The following is a 27,033-nucleotide window of genomic DNA, read 5'->3' on the forward strand; positions in this document are numbered from 1 at the left end:
AAGAAACAATGAACACTATTTCATTTCCTTTTGGAAATTCATTTTCTGGACTTTTGCCATGCTAACTAGTATATTAGTTTTACATCGCAATGCTAATAATTATGAAATTACCTAATTAAATTCTAAAGTCTGAGGAAACTAGTGATGGTCTGTGCTGGAAAAAAAAAGGCCTGATATGGACATGTACAAGTGACTTATGAAATTACTTTGTTTATTGCTAATGCTATTAAAGAACTATCAACTAAACCTTTTCTGTAAATATTAGTAATGCTATAGCATTCATTGTCCTTCTAGAAATTTTGCCATCTGTTGTCAAAGTTATTTCTCAAAATAGGCATTTTTTTACAATAGCTTCTTTGGTTTAGCAGCTGCAAATACAAAATACACAAAACGTATTTCATATTAAACAGAAAAGAAAATTGGCAGTTACCCAAATTGCAACAGAGTTGGGATTTACATTATTTGCATATTACACCTTGACATTTTGTTCACATTTCAGTTTACAATAAATTCTCAAACATCTTTTATACATGACATAAGTTGCTAATTCAATTGTACAAAAACTTTATTCCATAATCTACAAGGCACTGTTATGATAAAAATTTTCCATGAGATCATTATTTTAATATTGACCAAAAGCAGTATTCATACAGATTCTTATAAACAAAGCATTCTTTGAACTTCTGCTTAGTTATTAACTCTAAAACTAGATATATTTTATAGACTTTTCAAAATAGTCATGAGCAAATATTCTACATAAAAGTTATTTACAATTTAAGCTCTTATTTTTTTTTTTAATCATTGTAATATACTAAAAACGTTATATATTTGATATATGAAAGAAAAAACTCCAGTAATCCTTATATGCTAGCATTGTTCAAATACATTTTATTATAAATTTGTAGATTGTTGATGTTATATATAAGTTTATTTGATCAATATAGATCAAATAATTAAACTTACTTTCATCCTATCTAACTAAAGAATTAGTATCTCTCTACATATATATTTTATGACTTCGTTTAGGCATAGTGATACTAATAATCAGTTGTTAGAACTCAAATATACTTATACTTTAGAGTAAAGCATTAGGTGAGTTCGGAATGTAATATTAATTATGAATGACAAAAGAACATGAGTAATCACTTTCATTATAGCTTACAGTTGTTTCTGCTCTAAGAAACATTGTACGCAGAGCTAAGTGCTTGTGCAACATCCTATACCTTCCTCAGAGCCCAAGATTGTTAAGTTATAACTAATAACAAAATATTTACTGATGTAAGCACTCAATACTGATAGTTGAGTCAAATATATTATACTTAAAGACTTGACTAGGATTTAAAGTTTTGCCTTTTGCAGCTTAATTTGTCATACATTATGTGTGTATGTGTGCATACACGCACACATCTATATATATATATATATATATATATATGAAATAAAATATAATATAAAAAGAATTCTTAAACTACTTATAGTAATTTGTATACTACTGAAGTTATCTGTTGGAATCAGCAGCCTGAATTGATCTAATTTCTAATTTGGAAACTAAAATAATAATTAATCAAGCTTTTAAAGAATATATACCAACAATCTAAACACCTTTTTAAAGCAGATATTTACTTTTGATTTTACTGAAATAGCTTTGAACTGCTTCTTGTAAAAAATAACTAAAAATTGCATTTTTACATGAGCAAAACAGTCATTTGTAAAATATTAAAAATGCGATAGATACTAGCTGTTTATATATATATATATATATATATATATATATATATATATATAAATTTCATCATCATCATCACGGACGTTAAACGATGATGATGATGATGAAATTTATATTTATACTACTAGAATTGAGAATTTAGATTTTGCTGTAATAATATTTGTTAGAGTGAGCTATGCAAATTTTGGCATTATATTGATACAAAAAGAATCAAATCAATCAAAATATACTAGTTTAAATTGACTGCATTAGTCAAATTCTGTAATTTTTCGTTTGTATTAAAAATTCTTGATAAGATAACAAAAACTATTAATCAAATACAACTGCTTAATATTTACAGTAAAAATAGAAAGCAATTGTTTAAAATTTCTAAAATTTGAATTTAGAGTAAATAGTGAAATACTTCAGTTTTGTATTCGATTTGCAAGATTTTTGATATGAAATCATATGTTGAAACAGATTTTGTTGTACTTTGGGAGAGTCATTATGCTAATTAGTTAACCACTTAACCAATTAACTAAACAATCGTTTGATTAGTCATTCAGTCACTCAAACAGCAACATTCATATGCAATCTCATCTGTAATATATTCTCTACTCTGGGTCTGTCCTAGATAGATGTGGATGAGAGAGGGCACATCACGGATGACATTGCAAGCAGTGTCAAAAGAACTCTGGTGAACTTAGATGATTGACTGAATAACCAAGCAGTTACTGAAACAATTTGATTTTAGTTAATGGCTAATGAAACAATTTATTTTCCTTGATGGTTAAATGGTTTACTACTTGACTAATAATGATAAAAGAAGAGGAGTAGGACCAGTGTGTATTTATTATTAGCTTAATGACCCTCCCAACATACAAGAAAATTGTTAAATAACTGTCTAGAAACAACATTATGAAAAGAGTTGAAACCAGACTGAGGGAAGTGTCTTATCAAGAAATAAATTCTCTTCATATATATGCCATTGCATTTATTATTCATCTAATAGATATTAAAATGTAAAATATTTGATAAGAGATGTATTTTTCTTTTAGTTTTCTCATAGATATAGTTTTAAATATATTTTTCAACTACAAAATACACCAGAGGAAAATGTTTACTATTTGATAGAAGAATATTTTAATGACACTGAATTTTCTAGCAAGTGCCCATGAAATTGTTATTTAAACAAATAAAAAAAAAGACTAAACAACTGAATCTTTTTAAGAAATAAAGAACTACCAAGCAAATTACCATATGTTTTCTGGACTTTCTTAAAACTACTAATCCTGCTAATTCTGACCATATTTAACTTAAAGGAAAATTTGTTATCTGCATACAACCTAGATTTATATGATTAAAATTTCTTTGTTTGCACCAAAATTCAAAAACAATATTCTTACCTCAAACTATTCAATATATTTAATATGTCTCCCAAATATCAAACACTGCAAAATACTTTTTAAAAAGGAGTTATCTTGTTCAAAATTCACTTTCATTATATTTGAATTTCAAAACATTCTTTTGATTAATAAAAATATTTTAATCATAATTTTGATATCATATCTGCTTTATGATATTTCAACAGATGATTAATCATTTTGAAGTTACCTAAAAGCCTCATGTTCCAATCTGTTTTGTGGCCTTCTATCATGTTACATTTAATTGTGTTAGGTGCAGTTTAGCAATTAAGGCATGTTGCAGCTTCTATTCTACCCTATCAGGCCTATGTTGATGTGATAAAGAGTTTATAAAAATTACAATGCATGTAAGCAAGGAGAATTTTGTTAATATGTGGCAACTGTGATTTAAAAAAAAATTTATTTTGGAAATTAGGAACCTCTCAAAAGAAAATGGATTGAATAGGAAAATTAATCTTACCATTAACTTTATCTTTTGTGTTTTTGTCTATATATGCTTCTTTATTCAGTATAATTCCAAGTCGCATTTTCATTTTCACGTATAAGCCTTTTCCTTGGGCTATATTTGAATCCTCAAAATTTCAGCATTCTTATCAACTGTAAATCTGATATTATCAAATATTTTGGTGTATATGTGAGTTTTACATTTGTCTGCATCAGTCTGGAGGGACAGGGATTTTAATACAACATTCTGGTAAAATTCTAATGCATCTCATTGTTTATGGAAGTAGTTGGAAGAGTAACTGCATAGACCGAAATGAATTCCAGCTTTGAATTATATCTTTCACATATCTAACTGCTTTTTCTTTTTTTTTTTTTTTTTTAGTCAGAGAGTTTTGATTTTGTTTTATCAAATGATAGACATAACTTCTGCCACAACAATCTGTCTTAGCCGAAAAATTAATAAATTTAAAACAAATTAAAATCTTGGAAATGATCTGCTTCTTTCTTTTTCTACTTCCTTATTGAAGAACTGATTCGCTACTTGAGCACATTTGTTTAGAAAATTTACATTCAGTGCTCCATAAATTATTGCTGACTGAGAGACTTGATAGAGGTGAAATTGAAAAAAAAATCTACAAGGATTACTTCTATTGGTATAGATATATTGAACCAATTAAGTGAAATACTATAATTTAAGAAAATTCATGTTAGGCTATGTTGACAAACATCAGTTCAAAAAAGTTTTCAAAATAGAATAAGTTTATGTACTATGAGAAGTGAATCCTAATTATTGGATAGGAATCTTCTTCTCACGAACTTGTATTAGAGTATTAACTCTTTAGTGTTTGCATTATTCTGCCAAAATCAATGCCTTTTTTTATCCACATTGCTTTGAACTAATCATGCATTATCTTGTAGCTTTGAGATTTTGATGAGGTAGCTGTTAATTTTTAAAATGATATTGTAGGGTCGGTGTGAAAGACCAGATCTGGTCAGTTTGAACGTAAAACAGGCAGAATACTTTTGGCCAGATATGGCCGGTTTAAATGCTAAAGGGTTAAATCAGTATTTTCTAACCATTGGGCTTACGGCATCACAAGTTTAACCAGGTTATGTCACTAAGCCATGATAGGGTTGAAAAAAGGAGGAAATGAAAATGAATTTCTGAGTAAGTGCCAAAGATTAAGATATATAGATTATGGAAAGGGGACTATAAGTCAGAAAATATTGGAAAACACTATATTAAACTCACCATATGAAGAACAATAAAGAAAACTGTCTTATAACAAATACACTATAAGAAAAAATATTAGAAAACTATAGCAATTAAATTATTATCAATGTATATGTAAGTTTTATAGGTGAACAAAAGCATATAACATAAGTTTTATTTACTAACAGCATCAAATATCAGTTGATGTTATATTAAGCCGACAAGTTATATTTGCTCAGAATCTAACCAATTTATCAATTATAAAAGGAATTCTAAAAAGAGTTATAGATTGATTACTAGTGTTCACTCTGCCTCTAAATTTAACTCTTTCCAGATTTCATTATTTTCATTTCTTTTGGCATCTTGTTATATTGATTCTAAATGAGGGGAACTTTATAAGTTGAAACTAAAAATATCAGTGATCCTAGAATTCTAGACAAGCTATTTATTTATCAAGAAGCCATAAATAACCAGCACTATTCGCATAACCTACTGACACAAACTCGCCAGACACACTTTGAAGAAAATAATATTCATTGATTTTATACACATAAAGTGAATGGTGAAAGAAAATCCAAATAATTAATAGAAACAATTCATTACATATATGTAATTACTATAATTGTTATAGTAATCATATTTGTATCCAATACTTCTCATTAAAAAGCATATTAATATTTATTCTGTTCTGCCACAAGAAATATACTTTTTATTTGATACATTCATTCTAATGCATCCACTTTACATATACATGTTTATGTGAATATAAATATGTAATAATTTATGTATTCATGCGTATATATGTAAATATATACTGTGAATCTGTTTCCCATTAACTTAAAGAGGACCCTTACGTCACATCATATCACAAAGGCTACACCATTGCAATCTTAGAGCAAGAGATAGCTATGAAATAAGTATTGAACAAACAGAACAGCAAAGCTCTTAAAATACCAAATTACTAGCATAAACGTTGATTATGTCATTCCTTTATGGAAGGCATAACACATGTGAGCAGGAGCTGGCCAAGATTGTCATCAAGATGCTACCTTCCACTCTGACATAATGTTGCTTCTAAAACAATATATAATGCCATCTGCACATAAGACTGCCCTGGAATAAATATAAATAAAACCTTTGCTATAGAATACATACATATCAGTATAAGAAAAACTCAAGGAATATTCTCATTAAAACTCCTACGAAGTACAAGCATAGCAGGCCTGGTGGAGCTATTAGGGAGGGAAAACTCATGTATAGTCATGAAGGTTAATTTCCCTTCAGATGTGAACATATCTTCCAAAATTAATGAGGGGAATATTTACAGTCAACTTTTTCTCCGCCCTAATTATAGATTCCCACTTACACTAATAAGCACTGATGCTCTTGGTTATGTTATCAAATATCTAAGCAACAACCTGGAAATGCTAGAATATACAAGCAAAAAGGCTAGCTAATACACATTTTACAGATACAATCTATTAGTAGAACAGTACACAAGACTTTCTTCAAATTCAATATGCAACAATAATTTATGTTGTTAGCTAAATTCCAGTGATAGAGTTTCTGATTCTCTGTTAGAAACTAGCTTTGTCCTAGGAAGAATACTAATAAATGAAATATATAAATGTATGTATTTGTTTATATACATGTTATATATTTGTGTGTATGTATACGCACGTTCTCCTTGACTTACAACTGAGTTCCATTCTGAATAACAGGTCGTAAGTCGGATTTTTATATATATATATATATATATATAGGGAGAATTCACAAAATAAGAAGAAAAATAAAAGACGAAGACAGGTGGTGTAGACAACAAACAGATGTATTAGTTTAACGCTCAGGAAGTGAAAAGTCTTTAACGTTTTGAGCCTGTGCTCTTTCACAGAAAGGAACTCAGAAAGAAACAAGGAGAGAAAATAAAGAATGTGTAGTGGCTAGTGATCTATCATGGCAAATGCCAGACAGAGGGATCGCACAGGAGAGCTAGGAAGAAGGGGAGATAAGATGGCTTCGTTCAAAAGTTAAAACAATGCGAAGCATATTGTGTCCAACAATGAATAACATCTGATAGTCTGGTTGGTTATGTGATATATATATATGTATATATATATATATATATATATATATATATATATATATATATATATATATATACACACACACACGTATGTATGTGTGTATGCATACATACATAGCATATCATAATTATTTAATGTCCCTTTTTCCATATTAACATGCGTTGGCTAGTTTAACAGGAACTGACAAACAAGGGAGCTGCACTGGCTCCTATATCTTCTTTGGTAAGGTTTCTGTAGCTGGATTCTCTTTATAACTTTATATAATTCCAACAGCTTTACAGAATGTACTGGGTATGTTTTAACAAGGTACCAACAGTAATGAGGTCACCTAGTACTTTCGAGAAAGAACCCCTAAACTGAGTAGGGTGTAGTATTAAATGATGTGAAAGTGTAATAGAGGGACAGGAATCAGTTCCTTGTTGGACAGGTGAATACCTTGCTTTTTCAGCTTGAAAGAGAGAGAGGGGGGTGGTCAGAAGATACCTTCAAGGTGCAAAGTGAATATGACGAAAACAATAGAGGGAGAGAAACAGAAAGGGTAGGAAAGTGGGCTGGAGTGTGGCAGATGATTACAAAGGGAGATATATATATGTAAATTGAGGATATACACACGTGTGTGTGTATATATAATCATTAACATGATTCTACCAGTGGCTACCATATAAAAAATGACCATATCAGTAAAATTAATTTTTAAGTATATAATTATAATTAAGGGCACTGGAATGTCAGCACCTATACGCTAGAAGTAGATGTCAAATACCTACAATCCACTCTAAATTTGTTCTGTATTTATAACCTAAGGCTGTGTGTACACACGTGTGTGTATATATATATATATTATATATATATATATATATATATATATAATATTAATTAGAGACAAAACCACTATTTTGTAAATCAAACAAGGAAAGACTTAATCAATACATAAAAAATTTTTAATTGAATGGAAGATATGAAATCCACCTGATGAATGTCATTTGAAGACAGGAAACAATTGTAGTGGCGATTTATTTACTTTATATATATATATATATATATATATATATAGGGAGAATTCACAAAATAAGAAGAAAAATAAAAGACGAAGACAGGTGGTGTAGACAACAAACAGATGTATTAGTTTAACGCTCAGGAAGTGAAAAGTCTTTAACGTTTTGAGCCTGTGCTCTTTCACAGAAAGGAACTCAGAAAGAAACAAGGAGAGAAAATAAAGAATGTGTAGTGGCTAGTGATCTATCATGGCAAATGCCAGACAGAGGGATCGCACAGGAGAGCTAGGAAGAAGGGGAGATAAGATGGCTTCGTTCAAAAGTTAAAACAATGCGAAGCATATTGTGTCCAACAATGAATAACATCTGATAGTCTGGTTGGTTATGTGATATATATATATGTATATATATATATATATATATATATATATATATATATATATATATATATATATATACACACACACACGTATGTATGTGTGTATGCATACATACATAGCATATCATAATTATTTAATGTCCCTTTTTCCATATTAACATGCGTTGGCTAGTTTAACAGGAACTGACAAACAAGGGAGCTGCACTGGCTCCTATATCTTCTTTGGTAAGGTTTCTGTAGCTGGATTCTCTTTATAACTTTATATAATTCCAACAGCTTTACAGAATGTACTGGGTATGTTTTAACAAGGTACCAACAGTAATGAGGTCACCTAGTACTTTCGAGAAAGAACCCCTAAACTGAGTAGGGTGTAGTATTAAATGATGTGAAAGTGTAATAGAGGGACAGGAATCAGTTCCTTGTTGGACAGGTGAATACCTTGCTTTTTCAGCTTGAAAGAGAGAGAGGGGGGTGGTCAGAAGATACCTTCAAGGTGCAAAGTGAATATGACGAAAACAATAGAGGGAGAGAAACAGAAAGGGTAGGAAAGTGGGCTGGAGTGTGGCAGATGATTACAAAGGGAGATATATATATGTAAATTGAGGATATACACACGTGTGTGTGTATATATAATCATTAACATGATTCTACCAGTGGCTACCATATAAAAAATGACCATATCAGTAAAATTAATTTTTAAGTATATAATTATAATTAAGGGCACTGGAATGTCAGCACCTATACGCTAGAAGTAGATGTCAAATACCTACAATCCACTCTAAATTTGTTCTGTATTTATAACCTAAGGCTGTGTGTACACACGTGTGTGTATATATATATATATATATATATATATATATATATATATAATATTAATTAGAGACAAAACCACTATTTTGTAAATCAAACAAGGAAAGACTTAATCAATACATAAAAAATTTTTAATTGAATGGAAGATATGAAATCCACCTGATGAATGTCATTTGAAGACAGGAAACAATTGTAGTGGCGATTTATTTACTTATATATATATATATTATATATATATATATATATATATATATAGTTATATTTCGGAATGGTCATTTTGCCAGTTTAGCCAATAAACGTATATATATATATATATATATACACACAAACACATGCATACATGCACACACACACACATATATATTGTGATTTCACTTAAGAATAGTGACACTACTAAACTGTTTTAGAACTCTATACACATATGCCTCAGAATAAAATAATAAGCAAGTATAGAGTGTAATATGAATTACTGGAATGACAAGGGAACAGGAATTATGTAATCAGCTTCACTAGCTTACTCTGTTTCTGCTATAAGAAGCAGTACACTCGAAGATGATTGCCTCAGCATCACCTTATAGCTTCCTTGGAGCCTTGAAAACAAAGTGCATGTTTATTTGAGAAGCTATTTAAACATATGGCAAACCATCGAAACACTAAAAATACAAAACCATTGGTGTATGCAGTTTGAGGGAGAGAAGCTACTCTCAGAAATATGTAAATTTAGATAATCATATGCATATATACTGGTGCATAATGAACATATAAATATAATTATACATGCACGTAAAAAAATATACAGAGAATGTATCTGAGGAAATTATAAGGTGATGCACAAGTACTCACCTCTGAGTGCACTGCTTATTATAGCAGAAACAGCTGTATGCTAATGAAGAGGATTATGTATGTATGCATACATGTATGTACACATATGTGTGTGTATATATATACATACATACATATATATACACATTATATATATATATATATATATATCACCGTGACCGACCAGGCTATCAGATGTTGCTACACATCGCTGGTCACAATGCACTTTGCATTGTTTTAGCCTTCAAATGGCGCCACCCCGCTGGCTAAGCGAGCAGGTCAAGAGAAGAAAGAGTGAGAGAAAGTTGTGGCGAAAGAGTACAGCAGGGATCACCACCACCCCCTGTCGGAGCTTCGTGGAGCTTTTAGGTGTTTTTGCTCAATAAACACTCACAACGCCCGGTCTGGGAATCGAAACCACAATCATACGACTGCGAGTCCGCTGCCCTAACCACTGGGCCATTGCACCTCCACACACACACACACACAAATAGACACAGGAAGTTTATAAGATGTTATATATTATATATGTGCATGCATGAACTCAATATTAAATCGAATATTGAACAAAAAATAGTGTTTGAAAGAATAGCACAAATTAGACATATTTTGATGCACATGCATACCTCAGATTGCCATTATGGAATTATGTCACTGAAATTCTTCCATGCAAAGAAATTTGCATGCTGTGACATTAAATAATTTACTATCTGATCTATTTATACATTTGCTTAAGTATGCATGTTTATAATAATATGATTATAGTCGTTTTTATTTTTTAGCGTGTTTATTGATATGTTTTTTCATCAATGCTATTCATAAGACACACAACAGTAGAATTTCAAAATTTGTTAAAGTTCATAATGTTATTTCAAAACGTTCAGTGTGAGTTGCTGTTCAAGTGTTGATTTCTGAAAAATTTAATCTTTTTTTCTTTGGTAATATTTATAGAACCTGTCACAGTTTATTGAAGGCTGTGAGAAAATAGTATTGATGAAGTACTTAGTCCAATATTTAACAATATTCAATAACATGTTGCCATCTGCTTTTAGTACAAGGTTCAAGTATTCAAATATAAACCCAAAAGCATAAAACTTGGTTGTCTTATGAGCATCAGCTGCTCTCTATGGTGTTATTCCTGGGCTTTTTCATAGACCACCATTTTCAGTTTTGATTCAGTACTGCACACTCTATAACTTTGTGATGTTATGCCTTAGTATAAGTACCCTTTTCTATGTGGAGGCACATGGCCTAGTGGTTAGAGCAGTGGACTCACGGTCGAGGGATCACAGGTTCGTATCTCAGACCGGGCGATGTGTGTTTATGAGCAAAATACCTAAGCTCCACACGGCTCCAGCAGAAGGTAATGGCAACCTTCTGCTGACTCTTTCGCCACAACTTTCTCTCACTCTTTCCTCCTGCATCTTGCAGCTCACCTGTGACAGACCAGCGTCCCATCCAGGTGGGGAACCTATATGCCAAGGAAACTGGGAAACCAGCCCTTATGAGCATGGCTCGAGAAGGAACAAACATAACCCTTTTCTATGTTACGAACTATGTTAGCCTAATACACTATCTAGAGTTCATTACATATGATGATATAGCTGTCAGTAAACTAGTCCTTGAGTTTCACTTGGATGAAACTCTGTAACAAAGCTTACGCAATAACAAATTCAACATAGCTTCTTATGCATATATCAAATGATATCAAATTGAACACATGCTTCCATTGGCATGGTTGTGATATGTAATTGATATCAATGTAGGTAATGTCTTTTGGAAGCTATGATGTCAATTTATGTGCCACTTTATAGTATAGTATCTCCGATGTTTGGTATTTCTCACTAGACTGAATATCATGAAATTTTAAACTCATGCAGAAAAACAATTTGAAGAGACCAGAGTTAAACCCCTTTCCGACTGACCAGCTTAGCTGAGCCCTAATTTGTATAACCTGTAAATAGGTGATAAGCAACAAATGGGTATTCTTTGTCTGATGAATCTCTAAGCAGAGTAGAAACTAGTCAAGTCAGTTCGACTTTTTTACTGTCCATAAGGAGATAAAAATTAATGTAGCTACACAATTTACTTTTCACAATGAGGTAGAAGCTGTTTGTTTACATAACATTCCAAATTATCCAAAAGCACCATATATACATGCATATATATATATATATATATATATATATATATATTATATATATATATATATAATAACAAGCATGCCCCCATATTTTAAAAAATGTTACTAGTTAATGTAACATGGTACATTAAACCTTAATACCTTAATGTTACATCTTTGTTTATTTGATTTCTGTTATTGAACATTGATCTGTTTTCAGTGATAAAGCATGAGTTTTTAGCTAACCTTTAGATGTGTGAATAAGAAAATGAGATAAAAATTTTAAAATGCTTGTTTGTAATTACTTAAAACTGGTGGCATGTTTATTGTTCAATAAGCCTTACTGTGTGTGTGTGTGTGTGCACGCGTGCGCAAATGAGGGAGAGGGTTTCATGGACAATTTTTCAAAACAGCCAGAGTAGTAAACCTATTAATATTCAGTTTATAGTTTTGAGAGGATTTGGCCTCACTACTTCAAGCTAATAAAAACATTTCCGTAATCTACTGATGCTGCTGATAAAGATAATGGACTATATGGACTAATAGGGCAGTTCAGCAAATGTTCTGTATCTGGACTATTAACTCACCACAATATTAATGACAAAATACGAGGTGTCTGATAGGAAGCCTAGACCTTTTTCACTTAGCCAGCTTTAACTTTTTCCAAAGTATGACAACAGAAATGAATGCTTAATCAACAGTGTATTAATTGCTAAAATGATAACTTTATTTATATGACTATTAAAATAAGACTAATGGAAATTCTGCAATATTAGATAAAATCTCTTGCCTATATATATGGATGACATTCTATAGCAGGATTTTCAATGGATTTAATATTTATATATATATATATATATATATATATATTATATATATATATATATTGTAATTTCATCTACATATGCCACTGTCTTTAGGGTTTTTCCTATTTATATAACTAATACATGAAATTTACTAATAATTGTTAATGGTTGTTCTGTATTGATTTGTTATGTTTATTCTCCTTGTTTTGGAGGTTTTTTGGGGGGTTTTTTTTGTAATAATTATAGTTTGCTTGATTTTCGGGGTTGCATCTAAGGCAAAAACCATTCTGTTCTTCAGCAAGCTTGGGATCAACAATTTCCCACATCTCTTTTCCAGACACCTTGTGTGGACTTTATCCAGGAAATTCAACAATTCATCTATAATTAGAGCACTCTCTCTTGTCTCTCTTTTCAAAAATTGGGAATATCGTCCTGGATTGCCATAGCTTCAGGGTCTCTAAGCAACCTAGCATATGGGAGTCAGTCAGAGCATACCTTCTCTATTTAAGGTTTTTAACATCTCAAGCTGAATTTCATCTTTTCCAGCATCCTTGCAACATTTGAGTGCTTTAATTGCTTCCATAATTTCGGCCTCTGTGAGATAGTACTCATTCCAAAATGCACCTCGTGTCCACCAGATGATTTTATTGTGACCAGATTTAGAAGAGCAGCAAGGTATTCTCTCCACTTCCCAAGGATATTATTCTTTACAGAGAGAAGAACCTCAGATGAGTTCTTAATTGCAGGTGTGGAAGAGAGCTTCTTTTTATGCAGTCAGTGGATGGTCTTCTAGAATATTTTATTGGCCAATCTAAAGCCAGATTCCATCTTAACCTCAAAGTTCTCCTATGACTTAATTACAGACTTTTTTACTGCCTCTGCTGCAACTTTTTGCACCTCAATGTACCATGTGTACAAAAGTGCAGATTTGTATGCAGATATATGATGGTACTTGGCTCATCAGTAGGTTATCTCCAGTATACACTGAATGGGTCCACTGTTGAGCGCTGCGAGGCAGGAATAAGAATTAGTGTTACAAAGACTGAGAAGTTTAAACATCTTTCATCTTGAGGCCATATTCACAAATAATGGAAGGCAGGATGCTGATGTAGAAGCTAGAATTGCAGATGTTGGCACAGATATGCACCAGCTTCAGTATTTGATCCTCGGAAGAAGAGAGTTTGATAAAAAAAGCTAAATTCACTATCTTCAATTCAGTTTTAATGCCCAGCATCACCTTTCTTCATGAATGCTGAATAATGACCAAAAGAGTATGATTGCAAGCTGATCAGGCTCTTTTCCAAAGGGTCTCAGGAGTAACATTACTCAACATGGTGCATAGCCCAGAGATCAGGGAGTCTTTCCAAATTTATCACAGGAAAAAAATGCAAGATGGATTCTTCAAGCAAATTGACAGGAGACCTAGTGGTAGACCAAGAAATGGTTGGATAATATCCAGTCTCAGTTGATCACACTTGTGAATCCAGCTAGAAAATGTAATGACCGTAGCTTCTGGTAGGACCCTATGGAGGAGGTACCCTAGGACTCTACCCCCATTAACCCTCCAAGGAATAGTGGGCTATGATGGATGGATGATTTGGGGAGTATTTTTTTCTATTAATAACATAAATTTAATTTATTCAATATCTAGGAACTTTTAATTTTCATATCAAATATTTATATGCAATATTAGATGTGTGTTCAGTTTAAGAGTCAGAGGAAGAAATAAGGAAGAGATGGAGAGAGAGAGAGAGATAACAAATGAATAAAATATAAAGAAAGAAAGAGTGAGGATCTGTGAAATAGCTAACTTCACTGTTCCATAAAAATATAATTTGAAATTAATTTTCTATCTCTGTTTTACTTTGTACTCTTTAATTAATACATGCTAACTAACTTACTTTTTGCTATTTCCACACAGTAAATTAATACAAATTTGACTATAATAGTCAGATTTGTTACTTTGGCTTTGGTAAGTGAATGGCAAATATTCAGCAGAAATATTAGTACAAGAAACCACAGTAAAAGGGTCTGATTTACTTTACATATATCGGTTGAAGTACTTAGAAGGATAGCAAATTTCACTGTATAGGAGTTCAGCTTTATATCCACTTTACATGGCACATACATTATAAACAACATATATGCATGTCTTTAAATTTATGTGTGTATGTGTTTGTGGATTTTATACATATATATATATATATATATATATATATATATATATACCCATACACAGCCATAATAAACATCATACATGTGTGTATGTGTGTGTATACTTCACTGGAAATTTCAATAGCATCATTGTTGTAAAGGAAGAAATTAATTATATACTAACAGCACATAATGAAGTAATCAAACAAATGAGATGATAATGTACCTCTTCTTCAAGTTCCCCTTACATCAGACAATGATGCACACAGGACTAGGGTACATTTCTAAGTCCCATTATACACACATGCACACATTTATATATAAATATACATATATTGTATTAATGTTTGTTTTTATTTTCAGTCATAATAAAAACAATTTTACATTAATCTAAGGGGTTACTCTATATTTTTATAGAGAGGAAATTTATTATTCATGAACAAGAATGATATTGATAGTAACTTTGAAGTTTCAACCAGTTAAGCAATTGTCAGACTCCAATACATTGAAGTTAATGTTGGCTTTATATAGTCTCTGTTGAGTGAAACTCTTCCTTTGGTGCATGAGTTTGAGTGGAGTGGTAATTAGGTTTTAGTGAGGAGGGTTGTTATGGAGAGGTATTTAGGAGAAATTTTTATTGATTAAATTTGTGGTTATGTTATTGTATAGAATTTATTCATGTATATAGAACTTTGTAAGCAATGTAGATATTTAGGATATGCCAGTAGTTTATGGTTTTATTGGATTTTCTTTGCTTTGACATTGTAAAGATCAAAGCTGCAAATTTTAGTCTCGCATTTAAAAACTTAGTCTTTGGGTGTGTCAACATTTTGTAATGGATTTTTTTTTTAATTAAATTTTGTTTCCATTTTTATACATGAACATATACACACCTTTTATAATGCCCCACTTTCACATATAGAGGCCTAAAATGATATATTATAAAATAAACACATTTGAAAAAGAATTGAAAAAATATTTATAAACTCATAGCTACAAACTCTACCTCCATAAAACACAAAGATTCAAATTTCTACATACTAACCAAACTGCTTATAAAACAGTGAACACCTAGGGAGAAACACACAAACATCCTTTTGTGAAAATCAAGGCATAACATAAACAAACTTCTACACTAATAACACCGGGACATGCCTGACTAATAACCCCCACCTTCCAAATAAAAACAGGAAATACCTTAAATAATAACAACAATAGGTAAAGAAACTGACCAGCTAAAACATACCAACTATTTACATTCTTTTGTGAACCCCTGAAAGAAAATTCTGTTACAAAATAATTGACATACCCAATTACTAAGTTTTTTTACACTAGACTAAACTTTGTAGCTCTGATCATTGCAATGTCAAAGCAAGGGATCAAATCTAATAAAATCAAAAACTAGTGACACAAGGATACATCTTATATTTATCTAACAAAAGAGACACACCTAAATATTCACACCTGCTTACAAAGTTCTTCGTGCATGAATAAATTCTAAACAATGATATAACCCCCAAATTTAATCAATAAAAATTTCTCCAAAATACTTCTCCATAACCTAATTACCACTCCACTCAAACCCATGTACCCAAGGAAGATTTTTACTCAACAGAGGCTACATAAAGCCGAGATTAACTTCAATGTATTGCAGTCCAATGACGGTTTAACTGGTCAAGACTCCAGAATCACTGTCAATAATATTCTTGTTTAAGTATAATAAAAATATATACATATGTATATCTATATGCACACATACATAAATGTTTATGTACATGCACACATACATAAATGTGTATACACACACACATATGCACATGCATGCATGTGTGTGTGTGTATCTTTGCTCTTCATTTTTTGTAGATGTAATTTACTTTTTTTGCAGTTTTGCTATGTTGTTCTTTAGTTTGTTGTAGACATCACAGCCAAGGCTATACTAGAGCACTCTTACAGTAATAATCATCATAGTCATTGTAGAACTGCATAGGCAAGTTATATCATATCAAACTTTGACGCATGACTTTTCGTGCTCAAGTTTAAAAGAAAAACTATGTAATGATCAAACAGCAAAGTTTCTTCACTGTCACTTAACTCCATAAATCTGTTATGGCTTTAACTAATTGTGAGTTTTCATTATATATTTTGAAACTGAACTAGTTTTGTAAAAATGAATGCTAATTTATAGTTTGTAATACCTAAGTTTGAACATCTCATTCCTGGAAACTTTGCTGTTTGTATAAAAATTTGCAGTTGTAAGGTATAACTTATTGAATTTTTCTACTATATGAAACCATTATTCACAACTAATAAGTCTTCACGACTAAAATGCATTCCTGTTTTCCTTTCTTCTTTCTTTGATAACTTATTATGTGTGTGTGTGTATGTGTGTGTGTAAAAATTTGTAGTGGATTCATAGAATCATGTAGCTATCTTTATCTGCATTGATTTGTGAATATACAACTGTATTATATAATGCATAGCACGCATATTACTGCAGCCAGTTGAACATAATTTATTATACACTGAAATTATTATTACATGAAGAAGGCTGCAAAAGGGCTGTAATCCTAAGAATGACAAGTAGTTAAATGTATTCACCTCTTATACCTCCTAACTTCTTATGGTTTACAATGAATGATAAAAATGATAACAAGGAATCAAGTTGTTTTTATTTAATAATTGTTATAACTATTTCAGAAATTACATTCCAAATTAACTTAATTTGGGAGAAACTCTATTATTTAAGATCACTGAGATAGTAATGATCATTTTAAGAATATTTCCTATTTCTCTAATCCAACTGAATTTAAAATTTAGCCTTAACATTACTCAACATTGTAGTCAGTGCTATTGATATTCTTAAGCATATGTAACTGAAATAGCATATTAACCACTCAAGCACAATCCATAGATTTTGTGTCTTATATACGTTAACCTAAGATTTGCCTGCGTCAGTTTGGCTCAAATCTCATCATGTGATTGATATTTTCTACCATTTTCCCTCTCACTTGCATTGAGGTGATTACATTATGATTTAGGACTTACAGCATGCATCTCTCTCTCTCTTTCTCTCTCTCTACACACACATATATATGAAGTCTCTCTCTCTCTCTCTCTACACACACACACATATATATGAAATCTCTCTCTCTCTCTACACACACACACATATATGAAAATCATTTTATTTTTTCCTCAGAACCTTTAAGCCTCAATTCACCACCCGTCCTTCTCTAACAGCTTCTTTGATGCATACACTGCATTCACACACATACACAAACCTTAACCCTTTCTTCTACACTCTCCTGTTCACATACACATGAACTTTCACATGAGTGCATATACACACACACATACACACATTGACTACACTCAGGAAAGCAACATCCTCATGTACTTGAACACACACACACACACTCTCACATTACAATATAACAGCCACATTTGTGTGTTCATAAAACAGATATACACATGCAAAACACATTACTCAAACCAAAACACCATAAATTTTCGAGTATAATCCACATTTTTCCCCCCAAATTTGAAGGTCAAAATCCCTAGTGCGTACTACATACGAGCTTAAAAATGAAAATAATTTTCTAAGCAATGTTCGAGTCTCTATTTGCTGTCCGGCAATGTTTATTCAGACGCATTTTGTGAAGTCGGGCGCAAAAATAGCTTAAATCATCCATAACTTGCAGTTAGCAACATTTATTAAACGTCATTACTGTTATTTCTTTATTTTCTGCAAACAAAATGCACAAAAAAGCTACACGTTTGCATTATGTTGTATATACAATAATAATAAAGGACGTTACTGTATACAGTTTTATAAACCAAGGATGTTATATAGACCTCCTTGATTCAAGTTAGAGAAGGGGTGTGTATTATACACAAGGTTTAGGTTTTTCAGAGGTACAGCCGCCTAAAAATCCTCTGCGTATTATACTCAAGAGCAGACTATACTCGAGGATTTACGGTACTTTTTCACAACTTTTACTAACTCATATACACACATGCCCTGCTTTTATATTCTTCATCCAACTTTCATTCAGCCAATGACCAGTGCATAAAGAACACTCATTCATAATACTATGTGACAGCGAGAGACACACATGTTACTGCATCCACACATACATACACATGCAGTAACACACAACACACCAAGAACTAAGCATGCACAAACTACTACTCTTCTACATCCTACACAAACTAACACAAACATGAAGAAATACCTCTCCCTGCATTTGCTCTCCATCCAACTTCCAGTCAGTCAATGGACAAATCTGTATGGCATTTTCACCAAGAATTCACTTTTCCTGTTTCTCTTCTTTCTTCCTATCTGAAAAAGGGCAATATCTAAACACTATAACAATTAACTCTTCCCGTTTCTCTGAGCACCAAACTAATAATTATATATGCATTTTTGTATGCCTTTTATATTTCAACAAAGAAATGGTTAACAGTGATGTCAGTGTTTTGGCTCAGTTGTCTTAAACACACTGTAACATTTTTCTGGTTTTTCCAAGTTTCCTATACATTTTTTTAGTTCACCTTATAAGTAGGGCATTATGATTGTATACTAAGTGTGGTTTGATAGAATATTTTAGTGACATAAAAGGAAATATCTTTATTTCTTAAGTATTATCTATTGTAAATAAGAGGAGACATTACTATTTATGTGCATACATACCAAGAGCTGAACTGATATATACATGTGCAACTATAATTTCTGTTACAACCTTGTAATTCAGTACCACTACATCATGATCTATATAGAGAGAAACATACACATAAGTTCATATATATATATATGTATATATATGTATATATTAAAATTAGGTAGTTTTGGTGAAGCATTATGAAGTATAACTTTCAAGAATGTTGTTGTGTAAGGCCAGAACAATGCAAAAAGTTACCCAGAATTTTACAGTTTCCATCAGAGCAACCCAACATAAAAGGGACAATTTCAGAATTACGGAAGCCCTACTTATAAACACCAGCCTGCACATGTCACCTTCTTCCTCTCCCCCCCCCCACACACACATCTGAGCAACTACCTTTTCCAACTATTTGCTATTTCCAAATGTCCTGAATAAGGAGTCTTCACTTTGAAATATGGAAATACACAGTAAAACTATTTGTTCTATTTTCTTTTCTTTTTGTAGTTTACCATGTACCTTTTCACATTGTCATGGCCTTACACAACAATCTTCTTCAAAACATATATATATATATAAATTAGAGAAGAACCACCATGTAGAAATTCAACAATGATATACTTAAATCATACCATATAGAAAAAAATTAAAGATAGAGTAAAACATTTACCTAGAACTAAATAAAGTACGAAATAATGAATAAATAGTATAGAATTAGTAAATAGACTATACGTGTTATGTGGCTGTATTTTCAAATTGATAACAATAAAATCAATTCAATTTAAATATAGTCACTCATCAGGTCCAAGATAAAAACGATAAAATAATTAAATAAATGTATGTATATTATCTTATAAGAAAATATAAATATATATAAAAATACGTAATTTTTCAAAAAAAAAATCAAACAAAATTCAACAATGTATCTTAAAACAAAAACACAAAATATCTTATCGAATATGTCCTGTTAACTAAATCTTTATATATATATATAAATACACACACACATAATATATATGTCTATATAAATCTATACATACAATCACATACAAACTATGTATGCATATACATATAAACATCAATAGGTTTAGTGGTACAAACAAGAAAAATAGGATATATAAAACCACATGTATATTATATAGTCATATACAAATACGTATATGAATAATATATGTGTTAGTATATATTCATATATAGATATGTATGTGAATATATAATATATTCGTACCTTCACAAACCATCCTTCATTAGTTTCCTTAGTGACACCAAATTACTGAATATGATACCCTATCAAACAGTTCCTCCAAATCCATGAATAACAGGAAATATAGTTTACTCTTAGCCAAGTATTTCTCCTACAGTAGCTTCACTCAGAAGACAATTTATCATTTAACATCCATCTTCCATGCTAACATAGGTTGGATGGTTTGATAGGATCCAACAAGCCCGATGACTGCATTGAGCTAAAAAGTCTGCTTTGGCATGGATTCTCTTCTTAATATCATTTATCTATAAATATTAATGTTTACCTTTTATGTCAAGTTATATTAAAAAAAAACAATTTAACTTTAAACTGAAGGACTACTTAATACTTGTTAGAGGAGTACATATTTATTACATTTTTACAAAGAAAAGGTTGATAGTGACTTCGAAGTTTCAGCTTGCTCACCTTCATCTAACTGAAGAATATACATATCAAATGAAATAAAAAAACAGAACACAAAGGATGTCGCGGTACACGTGTTTCAAGCTTTATAAAACAACTTATTCGTACATCAATATATAATCGACATAACAGATGGTTTAAAGCTCTCTTCAGCTGTATGCAATTGCTATACCAAAGACCTGTATCACATTATGAAGATTTACAAACATACTTTCTCAGTGAAACTCAATATACCTACCATTATAGATAATACCAAATGTTCGTTTTCGGACTTTTCATAATGTGATACAGGTCTTTGGTATAGCAATTGCATGCGGCTGAAGAGAGCTTTAAACCATCTGTTATGTCGATTATACATTGATGTAAGAATAAGTTGTTTTATAAAGCTTGAAACATGTGTACCATGACATCCTTTGTGTTCTGTTTTTTTATTTCATTTGATACATATATCCTCTCACCTCTGCTACTAGCTGGCATATACAGGTGCTTACATTTATCAAGTATTCACCCTGAATTTATTGTGGAATATACATATGTTGCATGCCTACTGTACTTCTTTTTCATATATGATTACTTCAGTTGTAAATATTATTGAACAGGTGATATCAAATGGAGAGTGCCATTTTATTATCTTCAATGGTTATTTCGTAGTATTTTTCCCCCCCTTGTTTTAACTCTCCTGCTTTCTTGAAATTTGTTTTGCCTTATTAACAACACATTTCTTTCATGCTAATAACATACAAATGTTTTACATCACATATTTTCTTCAATATTTAGTCAACATTTATACACATAACTATATTCCAAATGATCTTGCCAAAACAAAAATTCATTACAAAATTAAGAACCAGCTTAAAATTTGGTTAAGAGAAAATGAACAACTGGGCATAAGACCATGGTATATGAAGATATATGTATTTATCTATCTTACTTTTGCTCTTCTAATAAAACTAGTGCTCTTTCTAATTAACCACTCTGTCTTTTGTTCCTTTTATCAAAATACTAATTTGATCTGTTCTTTGCTTCTAATTTGCATTCTCTTTATTTTGTCTTGAGAAATGGATACTATTTATTGTTTGTTTAATATGAATATTGAACATTCACTGGTGTGAAAAAAATATTACATACATACATATATATATGTATGTATCAGATGAAATCTTTTGTGAAGGAAAACAGAAATCATCTTGTTTTGGGCTCAGCTTGTCTCTATATGAGATCAAAGACACCTGGTTCCAAACACACTCTTCCTCTTCAACTACTGTTTAAAACAATGCCAAAGGATTGTCATCCATCAAGGAACACACATCAGTCAGATATTGGGTTGAAATTCTCTTGCGTTCCCTCTGTAATTATATATATTACTTACAATGATGTTATCTTTTTTTCATATAATTTATCTACATGATATTTAGGAATTTACTATCAATCTGTGTATACCTTTTGCTTTCATGCAATTATATGCATTTTTCTATCTACATACAGTCCAATAGTGCAACACAATGGTACTATGGTTGCTCAACCCTGCTAGAACAAGCAACCAAATCTCCCTCAAATTTTCACCCTACTCTGTGGAACAACTTGGAAAATATAGTCCTAATTATCAACCCTTTTTTTTTATTTGTTTGTCTGAAAAAGATTGGTACTGCTATTGTCACGTAATCTAAAAACAAATAACTGGATGAGATCTGCCTTCTTAATGTTTAAGCTTCAGGCTTAAAGACTTTTGTGATTAGAGAGAAAACATTGTTCTTGAAAGCAGATTGGAGAAGAAAGAGTGAGTAAAGGTGTTTTTGTGCAGCGTTGAGAGTTGAGACATGTTAATAAATTTGGAAAAGAAAAGACAGATTTGTTGAGTAAGTCAACAATTTCAGTGGAGTAGATGCAACAGCGAGTGGATGACACTGTTGTGTGATCAGAGTGATGGTGGGTGAAACCTTTCCCTTTTTTTTTTTTTGATCCAATCTGAATAGTAACTTGTATATAAATTCCTTTATCAAGAGGCAGCTTTTTCCATGACAACAAACTCAATCAAAAATGAGCTTTTAAATATAGAAGAACTTTTGTCGTTGTGGATAGCTGTTGATTTCTCCTTTTTCAGAGAGCAACACTGAAGGCTTCTGGGACGAAAACAATTGAATTTATTAGTCATTGGGCTTATCACAAGATCCTATAAATTATTTGCTTCTTTTTTAATGGTCAATGGTGTTTCTCTTATTCATGTAGTTAAATATCTACTTTTATAATACATGAATTTTCTCTGGAAAAAATATTACACTTCTCTCTCTCTATTGATGGCATCAATTCTTATTTCAGCTAAAATATTTTTTTTTTTTTATAAATGAATACATGACCTGTAATAAGCACACCAATTATTTGGTCAAAATATGATTTTCCACTGCTCGATCATCAATTTCTCTTTTCAGTATTCTTCAAATCCACTAAAAGAACATTTAATAAATTCTTAAACAGTTGTGATTGATTTATAGCTAGAGTTTCATTCACAATAACTATTGTCTCCACAGGTATTCTGTTTGTATTGGTTCCTCGTCTATTTTAAAAACTGGTCTATAAAAACGAAAACACCTTTCTTCCTTCTTATTTCAGCTATCACATTGAGATGATTTCAATATTTCTCAAGGAAAAAAAATATTTAGATAACCTATGATATGAAAATATTCAATAATTTGCTCATATTTGTTGAAAAATAGAGATGGTTTTTGATATCAAGTTTAATAGGATACAAAAATATTACCCAAAGAACTGATAGTTTGTATGGACTGTGTCTATAGCTAAGATACTTAAGTCTCAAATGATCCAGTTAACCATACTATAGTAGGTACCATAGGGTAACTTTTACTATAAACAGTGAAAGCTTTGTATAATTAATAAGTGTAATTCATAGTGCTTAGTTTGATATTTCCTGGAGATTTCAAGAATGTTATGACAAGCTACAAACTAAAGTCCTCAAATTTATCTCAACTTTTTCATTTAATTTGACTCCTGCTATTGGTTATGGGCTGCGTATGAGGTTTGATATATCACAGTCCATTTCTGATAAAAAGAAAAAAAAGTTAGTTGTTTTCAGTTCTCTGAAATGCCGAAAAGAAAAAAAGAAATCTATTAATAAGTGTCAAGCCATCTCTTACTTCAAACACTAGTTAAAACACTTTTTCCCCCCCGCTTAATTTTTCCATTAACCCTTTAGCATTCAAAACGGCCATATCTGGCCAAAATATTCTACTTGTTTTTATATTCAAAATGGTCAAATCTGGCCTCTCACACCAACCCTACATTATCGTTCTAAAAATTAACTGCCACCTCATACAAATTCTCAAAGTTACAAAACAATGTGAATAAATGAACATTGCTTTTGACAAAATAATGTGAACGCTAAACGGTTAACTTCTGAAACAACTGATCTTTTCAGCACTCAAAACTTCCCTGTTTTTCCTGATGTATATCACTAATGAGCAGTTCACAACAATCTCTGATTAGATGGAAGTGCACTTTATTTTTTCTTTGGTTATTACTCTCCACATAAAATAAAACGAAATGAACACAGATGTAATTGGTAAATTTAATAGACTGCTCTATATAATATTTCAGGAAACATCTGAAAGATTTATGCCAATCTAATTGATAAATAGATGATCAATTACCAATATTGACTGAAAAACATCTCCATTTTATCAAACATACCAATGGGGATGAAAAATTGATATCTTTAAAAAAATAAAACAAATTTGGAAGATAAAATTGTAAACATGGTACACAAGTTACATTAACTAAAGTTTAACTATTCTTCATTAGAGTTAGGGGTTAAGAAGGAATAGTGTTGTTCATTTTAAGAAAATTCACATGTGCACCAACATTCAACATAAAAAGACAAGAAGGTCTTCTAGTTCAATTAACTTCAATACAGCTGAATGTGAAATGATGTTGATATTTTTTAAATATAAAATTATTACTGCTTTCCTAAAATATGCACTGAAAAGCTGATATGGAGATGGTTATTTTCTTCCGATAAAAACTAACTTTGGTAAAGATTACAGAACTTCCAAAAGATTTCCAGTGTAACTACTTGCTCTACATGACTACAGGCAAAAAATTACTCTGTAAATTGCTTTCATCTATACAAAGACTATTCAGTAAAATATGAATAAAAGTATAAAGAGAAGAGTAAATAGTCCTGAGACTGTTTTTGTTTATGTGTTTTCTATTTGTTGTTATAAAAGGGTTTTGGAAAATGTTTTAACCTCCTCAAGATGGAATATTTGCCACTTTATTGCTCCAATAGCCTCATTTGATCAAACGTTTTACACTGACTGTAATTACATATGTGACACCCTACCATTTTAGAAAATGATTTTAGAGAGGTACTAATCAATATTAGAAAGTTTTAGAAATTTCCAAATAAGAATATACTTTATTATTCTAGTAGAATCTACACATGTAGATCATAACTATGAAATGAAATCAAAGACATAATCTTTTAAGCATACAACATTTATATTATTATTCATAAGTCATTTGACTGATAAACTATGGAACAAAAGTAAAGATATAATCTATTGTGGACACAATATTTATTTTATTTGTATCAGCTACTGTACTTGATTCACCAAAAGTGTGGGTTCATGTAATATGAAAATATGAATACAGTACAGCATATTAAATTTTGTTAAAGGATTACCAACGTAGTTGTATTGCAGCAGAATGATATCATAATAGTATAAGACTTCAATTTCATTCTTAAGATTGTTTAAAGTATTTGCTGTATACATTATTTCTTCAATGCATTTTCAATGGTTTTGATAACATGATCACAATAGAAAGTGAACTATAAACAATTGCATGTAGCTCTTTGTATAGCATGTTCGCTTCTTGACATAAAGCTGAAAATATAGATACAACTCGAGGGAGAAAGAGTGGCAAGTGTATAATAAAGAATATAGTTTTCAAAAATATTCTTTTCTAAGACTTCACTTCCAATACTTTCTTAGAGGACTTTACACTATCTCAAAAAATAAATACAATTTCAAAAGAATTTATATATTCATTGGTTCTCTATAAACTTCTAGTTTTCAAACTAATTATAGAATTTCCATGAGTACTGCTAGTTCATAATAATCTACCTGTGAATATTGACATATTGTATATGACTGATGCATTGTATTACTTTGTTGTATGTGATTAGTTTCCAGATATTTGATTCTCTCAGTATTAAACTCTCTTTAGTGCTAGCTGTGAGGTGTATTATAAGAAATACAAATTATAGCCATGCTGATCTATCAGTTTAAGTTGATATAATAGGATCTGAAACAACAATAGAAGAAAAGAAGAAGCCACAATGTAAGAAAGATGACGAGAAATGATCTCAAATGGAGGAAGGTTTCCATTTCAGGAAACTTGCTTTCTTTTGGCTACAATGAAAATGATTAATGGCAAAGTAAGGAACATAATTCGACAAATTAAAAACTGTTGTAATTGCTATAAAGTGCTATATTTCTGTTCTTGCCACAGGTTATATGTATCTAACATCATCATTATCATAGCGCCTAATAGAATCACATTACCTGAACAATGTCTGTTGACAAGAACTAAAACTTACTAAAAGTGATGATTGCCAGAGTGAGAGAATGATTTCCAATAATTGAGTTGACTGTGATTTAGAACAGAATTGAAACCATTACTCTTGATATATTAGAAGCGAGAAGAACAATGTAAATCGAAGCTAAATTGAAT

The 27,033-nt window shown here is 31.0% G+C and overlaps 1 protein-coding gene and 1 long non-coding RNA gene across 2 annotated transcripts in view; one reads left to right on the plus strand and one right to left on the minus strand.

Annotated features, from left to right (window-relative positions):
* LOC115211754 overlaps window positions 1-27,033 on the plus strand; it is a 749,350-nt gene that overhangs the window by 654,221 nt on the left and 68,096 nt on the right. The window lies entirely within an intron of this gene.
* On the minus strand, window positions 13,720-26,315 carry LOC118763597. Its single transcript, XR_004999348.1, has 3 exons — window positions 26,304-26,315; window positions 24,704-24,707; window positions 13,720-13,863 (listed from the first exon to the last, which is right to left on the minus strand). It is a non-coding gene; the product is annotated as an uncharacterized LOC118763597 (long non-coding RNA).

This window comes from Octopus sinensis, linkage group LG5, assembly GCF_006345805.1.
Source record: "Octopus sinensis linkage group LG5, ASM634580v1, whole genome shotgun sequence".
NCBI lineage: Eukaryota > Metazoa > Mollusca > Cephalopoda > Octopoda > Octopodidae > Octopus > Octopus sinensis.